Here is an 8,068-nt window from a genome sequence, read left to right on the forward strand (position 1 = left end):
TGATAACGACCGATTCGTTACTAGTGCCCGGTTAGCGAGAAAAAGTAAGTGGGGAAGGCAAAGTGAAGTCTGGTGCTGAGAGTTGATTAGCTTTTGAATGAATTGTGGAGTCTCCTGGTGTTCATCTTGGTTTTTTATTGAATAGGTTTTGGTTCCAGGCAAGTGGTAAAGGTGTGGAGTCCTTGGTGTCGTTGTTGAGTGAGCGGAAGGCATAGAAAGGTTCGTCAGGTAGGTAAAGATCGGGGGAGGTGTCAATTACTAGGACATTCGGTGAGCTTGACACCGATGAAGTAGAAAATGGCTTGGGGCTGGGAGGCGGGTTGTCGGTTTGTTGATAGGCATCGTTGGTAACTGTGAAGACTTGTGGCTGGGTCTGGGTGCCTTTTTTCCTTCTAGTAGTGGTAGTTTGGGTTGACATGTCTTATGATTCAGGAGTGGATGAGGTTTGAGTGGCTTGGTCTATTGTAATAGGATGGGCGGTAGAGTACTGGTTGGCAGTGGATTTCTTTTGAGTGTTGAGAAGCATGGACTTGAGGGTAGGTTAGGAAAGGTATAGGGTGTGTGAGGCTTACGGTAAGGTTTTTCTGCCTTAAATTGATGGTAATCAAGGTAGCAGCCGTGGGTAAGGATGAAATATGCTGTAGTTTTGGAAGTTGTGACAACTTTCATGAACGTGGAGGGTGAACCTGTTTTCTTTGACTGGATCCAGTGAACTGTGAGAATCATAGAGTTGGTTGTAACTTCAAGAGCTTGATGTATTTCGTTTGGCGTGAAGGATAAATGAACGTTCCTGAGAAATATTGTGTGGAGACTGGCATTGCTTTTGGGTGGTTGGCAAGTGACGGTAGGGTTTGAAGACCAAGGGTGGCGAAGGTAGCAAAAGTCTTTGAGTGACTTGGGTTGGAGGAGTATACCTCCCATTCGTAGACGTCGGGTGCATTCAGGGAATACTCGAAAAACTCAGTCAAGCATGCTCCCAGCGTCACGTGACTTCCGCTGTCGTAACATTGTGTATTGTGGTTAGCAATAGAGCTAATAGAATTTTAGGTAGCATCTATAGAAATATTGAATACAAGACAAAGGATATTATTGTTTCACTGTATAGATTTCTTGTAAGTCCTCATTCAGAGTACTGTGTACAGTTTTGGGCTCCCTTCCTCAAGAGAAAGTTCAGAGAAGAGCCACTAGGATGATATCTGGGATGGTGGGATTGTCCTATGAGGAGAGGCTAAAATATCTAAACTTGTTTTTTATGAAGAGGAGACGGGTCAGGAGGAATTTGATTGCGGTGTTTAACATTATTAAGGGTATTGATAATACAGATCCATCAAACTTTTTTCTGTTTAGCAGTGAAAACAATAGGACAAGGGGGTCATAAATTCAACTTTTGGCAACCTGTGTCATGGCTCAGGGGATGAGATGTCTGCAACATTGCGTCGGTCTCTTTGATGACCTGAGTGAAAACTGCCATGTCCAATATCCAAGAAGCCACCGTGGTAGCGACGCTTTTTTTTTTATTTACCTACAGGGTAGGTATCTAGAGAATGTATGTAAAATTACTGACAAACCTGGCGAATTTTATTATAATTGAAAATTAAGTGTAATAAGTGTGAAATTGTGAAGTGAAAAAAAAAACTTGTAAATTCTATACATATGCTGAATGAATAAAGAAAGAATTATGTTTCTCATTTTCAAGGGTGGACAATGTGCCTCTGAGAAAGTGGGTTGGATTTTGCAATGATACAGCATAACTCGAAATTCTAAAATAGGGAGACTAGACACCATTTTACATCTGTATAACAGTCGGTTGAAATATCACGAGAAATTGAAAAAGTGGTTTGGTTTCGGTTCGTTTTAAATTTCGCGCAAAGCTACACAAAAGTTATTTGCGCTAGCCGTCCCTAATTTAGCAGTGAAAGACAAGAGGGAAGGCAGCTAGTCAACACCACCCACTGCCAACTAACTCTTGGGCTATCCGTTTACTAAAGAATAGTGGGATTGATCGTACCATTAGAACGCCCCCACAGCTGAAAGGGCGAGAATGTTTGGTGGGACGAAGATTCGAGCCCGTGACCCTCTGATTGCTCATTAAGCGACCTGACCACCTGGCGGTGCCAGTTCCTTGAAAAGTGTAAAATATCTCAAAAATGTAGTTACTGTTACATGAAACTGCGTGATAGATTAAGAACTATCATATAGGTTTCATAATTTAATAATTCTTCACAATTAAAGAAAATATTCTTCTTAAACATCATAACAAGATAGTTCTTCACCTTATAGGGCTTATGACAATCTAAATCGAGGTTTGATACCTGTGGCTGCCAGAGTGCAGATACCCCATCGTGTAGCTTTGTGCTCAAACACAAATCAATCAGATTTTCATCTAATATATTCAATTATCTAACCGTTTAATATATTTTCTATTCAAATAGAAAGAGAGAAAAAAATCTTATAATTAAAGGCTTAGCACTTCTTCTCTCTTTGAGAAAAAAAAAATATGCAATTGAACAGTTAACTTTGAATATTGAATATGTATGTTCGTCAGATAATAACAACTTACAGTACAACAACTGCCTACAACTTCTACAACACAACATATCATGTATCTAATCAGGAACTTGTCAACGCCATTAACGGAAGGGTGTTGAGTTGTCTAAACACATTAGTGTTCATTTTGAGTTTGTGATTTGTGGTATTTTCATATAGCATTGATTTCCCATAAGTAGGATATGTCCTTAGAATAACGGGAGAGTCGTCAGGATATTTACTACAAAATAATTATATATTCTCTGATTACCAGAGTTTCTGAGAAATAAAGAAAGACTGAACAAAAATTCACAATATTTATTAAAATGTACTTTAATTTACGCAATAGACAATTGGAGAGTATAGATGTGACGTCATTTTAACCTACTCAAATAATTTTATAAGCAAGACTAATTCTTTTGAGATCCTATCCCAAACTGTTTAAGTCTCATGTTACTTAGTTAACTCGTTAATTTCAGACTTATCTAGCATACCATCCATTTTTTACCTTTTATATTATTTTAGAAATTTGTATATATATATTTTTTCATTTAACATGCATTTTGTGCATAAATAGGTAGTCCTGAAAAACTGTTAAGTTTGGTTTTGATCTAGATCTCTTTGTTGTTCTCCATAGATAATACCTGCTTCACCCCTGGAATAATGGCTATAACACTGCATGTTGTGCGAAAAGGTCAATGACAGCAGTGTATTTCATTGATAGAGTAGAGGATTATCAAGAAGCTATAGCCTCCCCTACGTTTAATGAGAAATATCAGTCACGTGACAAGCACTAATTTCTAAAGGTGAATCCAATCTAATAAAAAACACCTTAGGGGCCTGGCTAATTAATGAATGAATATTTGTTGTAAAATTCTTATCAATGTTATAAGTGTAGCTACCAGCTTGGCCACCAATTTTGATTTCTTTCCTCTAAATCGCACACTCAATCCTTTTTTGGCCGCCCTTTTTTCTAATGTGTTTTTGATTAGATAGCATGACTTTTTGTCAATACATGACAACAAACAATAATAACTAAGTGGCACTTGATAGTAACCAACATTAGCTTTAGGATTACAAACCTATTATTCAAACAACAGACCTATATATTTTCAGAACCAACCAGATTCTTTAAAATATATGATGGTAGTTTTTCTCTTTAAAACAGTGTTAATAAATTCCTTTACAGTAACGCCATGGAATCTAGATTAACATCACCAGCATGCACCCGGTACAGCAATATCAAGCATCATTATTTACGCTAGTTGCTTAAGCTAATATCATGTGACACTAAACGCTCTTTAGTTAGGAGAATTTCATAAAATTTAGCAAATTTGTGCTTAAAGGTTGGAAATGAATAATAACCATCTACCCGCATGATTCTTTTGAAAACTTGATCAAGAAACTGCTAATATAGTTTGCTTGGCCTAACCAATACTTTTGTACATGCACGTGTTTTCACCCCTATAGTTTTGCTGATATAAAACAGCCGTCTCTAATGCAAATGACAAAACACTAAAAACGGTCCACTTTTACTCTTAACTGAAGCTGTATTAAAAATTGTAAATCGATACCTCACGTGACTTTTTGTGTCGGCATGCGAAAATCTTTTGGTCAAAATTTGCGGGTTTTGTTGAATAACTTTGCACTTGTGGCTTATATTTAGACAAAATTTGACAGCTATTTGTGGGTTGTAAAGATCTATCAGCGTACCAAATTTGAAAATAATCCATAAAATTGGAGATTTTATATCTCATGTATTTCTTAATGGATTTGCCTTGAAATTTGGTATGTAAAGTCAGGATCCAGTGTAGCACACACACTGAAAATATGTGATAGTTTGGATTACCACAGTCCGAGCTACAGAAAGTGGAAAATCACTAAGCTATCACTCATGTTAATAACACAGTGTGTCCGGTAGGTTGTTTTGGCCGCACTACATTTTTTCTTGTTAAGTAAGGATCCTTGGATTCACAAAATTCTCTAAACTTTCTAATATGAATCAGTTAACAGGAAAGCATCACAAGGGAAGGAACCGCACTAACTGACTCACTGATGGCGACCATTTTGTATCCTATGCAAGTATGCACACTGTTTTATTTTTCGTCTTCAATACAAATAAAAAATATTCTTCACTTTACACAACGTGTCCCGTCTGCTTATTCTTTTAGCTTAAAACTCAGTCAATTTAGTTAAACTTAAACTTACTCTGTGATTATCCTGATCGATCCCCCTTCTTTATAAAGAGAACCTACCTAATACTCTTTGCGGAAATTAGTTAATCTAAGAATGACATAACTGGTCATTCCAAATGAAGCGTAAGAGAGGTCAAAACCTCAAGAGATCATACGAGTGCCAGTAGAAAAGAAAACCGTCTTCCTTAATACACTAAACGTGACCTTGCAGCTATCTGTACTATGGAAAGAAAAAAGTGCTACTATAGGCGAATAACACAGAACAATAGGTAGGTAGAGCAAAAGGAACTTAACAACCTTCTCGATCATTGTGTTCTGTGGAAACTGCACATATATATACCTGCTTACATAACAAATTTTGAAAAATTCCTATCCGTAAGGAGGAAGAAAGCACAAGGTATGTGTATCTACCGATTATTTGCTATATATGGAATATATTTTACAGAGAATAAAATAAATGTGCACTTTGGCTAATTTTTTGAGCAGCAAATTGCATACCTAGCTCTGCTCTTGGTGAAAGCCCAACAGATTCAGCGAAAGTCTAAGGGTAAAAGTGAACTCTCAGCCCATAACGGGCTTTCTTTTTGAAGCTCTTGTAATGCACTTTAAAAGTTTTGCTAGTTATTTTAAGTAGATTGCACTTCCCCGTCTTTATTCTCTTGAAAACGAGGAAAATATGCACAAATTGGCTAAAAATGAGCCAAATCTCTGTGAGGATTTTCAGTAGCGTTCATTCTCCAATAAAATTGTTGTAAGACAAAGAAAATGGATTAGAAATGAGGTGTAGCAGTAAAATGGAGAAACTTTGCAGAAATGGCAAAGCAGTTGTGTCACTTCTTGCTCAAAGCAGCCCATTTCACAGTAGAGATGTAGTCAAGATTTCTACTGTCTGAATTTGGTACATTTAATGCATTAAATTTAATAATAAACTTGAATTTTGCTTCTATGGAAAACTATATTTTACATTAAGGATAATAAATTTAAAAAATATTTTACTTATGAAATACTTCTCGAATTCAGGCTTCAGCTCTTATTCTAACCCTCATATAAACAGCAGCAATATCTTTATTCTCTGCATAGTAGTCGGACATTTCATTACTGCATATTTTGGTTATTATGGGAAACAAGCAAAAACGTGGAAAATCATACTTACAATCTTTGAATTTTGTTGAAACTCAACTATTTATAACAGCTACTGTAGTAACAGTGCACGGATTATTCTATAAAATGCTTTTATTTTTTCAATAAATGATAAGGTTTAATATGAATTTGGTTTGCTTATGGACTACTAAGTCAGCATGTACAGTTTGGTCTGGATTGGTCAACTTGTTTAGGAGGAGATATATCTACAGACGGACAGAAAGTTTTCCTTGATATTGGTTAATTACCGCACCAGTATGGCTTAATATGCATAGCAAATATGCGAAGAGCGCCTGCACCCCAATTTTTATATTCGTTTCGCTCGCCAGAGCTGGATAAAGCAATTAATTTATAAAACATTATTTCTTTTTAATGATCATTGAGCGTCTAAGTCTCGTCTACTAGCTACTTGTTCCTCATATTGGCTAGCTCTGTGGTTCCTTCTATACTGAGCATCTAAGGTTCATCTATCAGCCACTTGTTCATCATATTGGCTAGCTCTGTGGTTCCTTCTATACTGAGCATCTAAGGTTCATCTATCAGCCACTTGTTCATCGTGTTGGCTGGCTCTGTGGTTCCTCCTATACTGAGCGTCTAAAGCCCATCTATTAGCTACTTGTTCATCATGTTGGCTGGCTCTGTGGTTCCTTCTATATTGAGTATATAAATCTTGTCTATTAGCTCCTTGTTCATCATGCTGGCTGGCACTGTGATTCCTTCTATACTGAGCATCTAAGGTTCATATATTAGCCACTTGTTCATCATGTTGGCTGTCTCTATGGTTCCTTCTATACTGAGCGTCTAAACTCATCTATCAGTCACTTGTTCTTCATGTTGGCTGGCTCTGTGGTTCATTCTATACTGAGCATCTAAAGCTCGTCTACTAGCTACTTGTTCATCATATTGGCTGACTCTGTGATTCCTTCTATACTGAGCATCTAAGGCTCATCTATTAGCCACTTTTTCATCACGTTGACTGGCTCTGTGGTTCCTTCTCTACTGAGCGTTTAAAGCTCATCTATTAGCCAATTGTTCACCACGCTGGCTGGCTCTGTGATTCCTTCTACACTGAGCATCTAAAGCTCGTCTATTAGCCACTTATTCTTCATGTTGACTGGCTCTGTGTCTTTGTTGCCTTTCTCTGGCTAACCGACGTTTTCTGTGTGCAGCTCATTCACATTCCATAGTTTTAACTAAAAGTAAATAAATCCAGTTGGAAACTGCATAAATTAGCAACAGACTGTAATGACATTTGCACGTGATGCATTCGATCGGTAAACTTTAAAATTAATTAAATTTAATCTCAAGATCTTACCACTTTTTCGTAATTCAATTTCCAAAATTCTCAAACATAGAATTACGCTAAATTTTCACTGCTAAATCGCTATCGTAAAAGCCCGTCAAAAATGACGGGAAACCAAAACTATTCCATATACAACTGTCAATACACAAAATAAAAATAAAATTTACTTTACCAGGAACATGCTACCTATTGCTTTTGAATCCACTACATTTCACCTTTGGATAAAAGATTAAAACACACGATGACCATGTGATAGCATACACACCCATTCTTCTGAGGCAAACCCATCCTCTTCCCTACAGATAATTGGTATCTTCAGTCTGTTTTAACAAAGGCTTTTGCGTAATAATTCCCAAGCATAGATTTGCACTTATTTTTCACAGGAGTCTTCCCGGCTTTCATATTCGGATCCCATCTAGTATGACGTCATAATGATGTGGTGTTACACACATAACGCCATGCCTGATCTGGTCCTGAGAACTCCCTCTTTGACAGTCTTTTATATATATATAGCAAAAAAGTGCCGAAATTTAGCAGCTATTCACGCCTAAGTTGGCGATTGAATTCAATTAAAATGGAAACGGCCAATCAAAAGAGGAAGTATTATAGGAGAAAAAGTTGAATTGGACTCGTGTAACTCACGAGTTTTGGAGAAATCGAACGTGACCGACTGACTGACACTTGGAATTTATTATTATTATTATATAATTTTTATGTTTTGAAATATATGGATTATGTTGAATTTTTTCATCTGTATTTCTATTTTTACGCACATATTAATAAAGTGATTTTGTAATTAACCATGCAATCAATGTATATTCGTCATTTCAAATTAGTGCTTGCTGAGACCGTCAAAATTTCTAAAACGTTTACACAAAGTTTTTAGTGTTATATAAAGTGAACA

The sequence above is a fragment of the Limulus polyphemus genome, unplaced genomic scaffold (assembly GCF_000517525.1).
Source record: "Limulus polyphemus unplaced genomic scaffold, Limulus_polyphemus-2.1.2 Scaffold5534, whole genome shotgun sequence".
Taxonomy (NCBI): domain Eukaryota; kingdom Metazoa; phylum Arthropoda; class Merostomata; order Xiphosura; family Limulidae; genus Limulus; species Limulus polyphemus.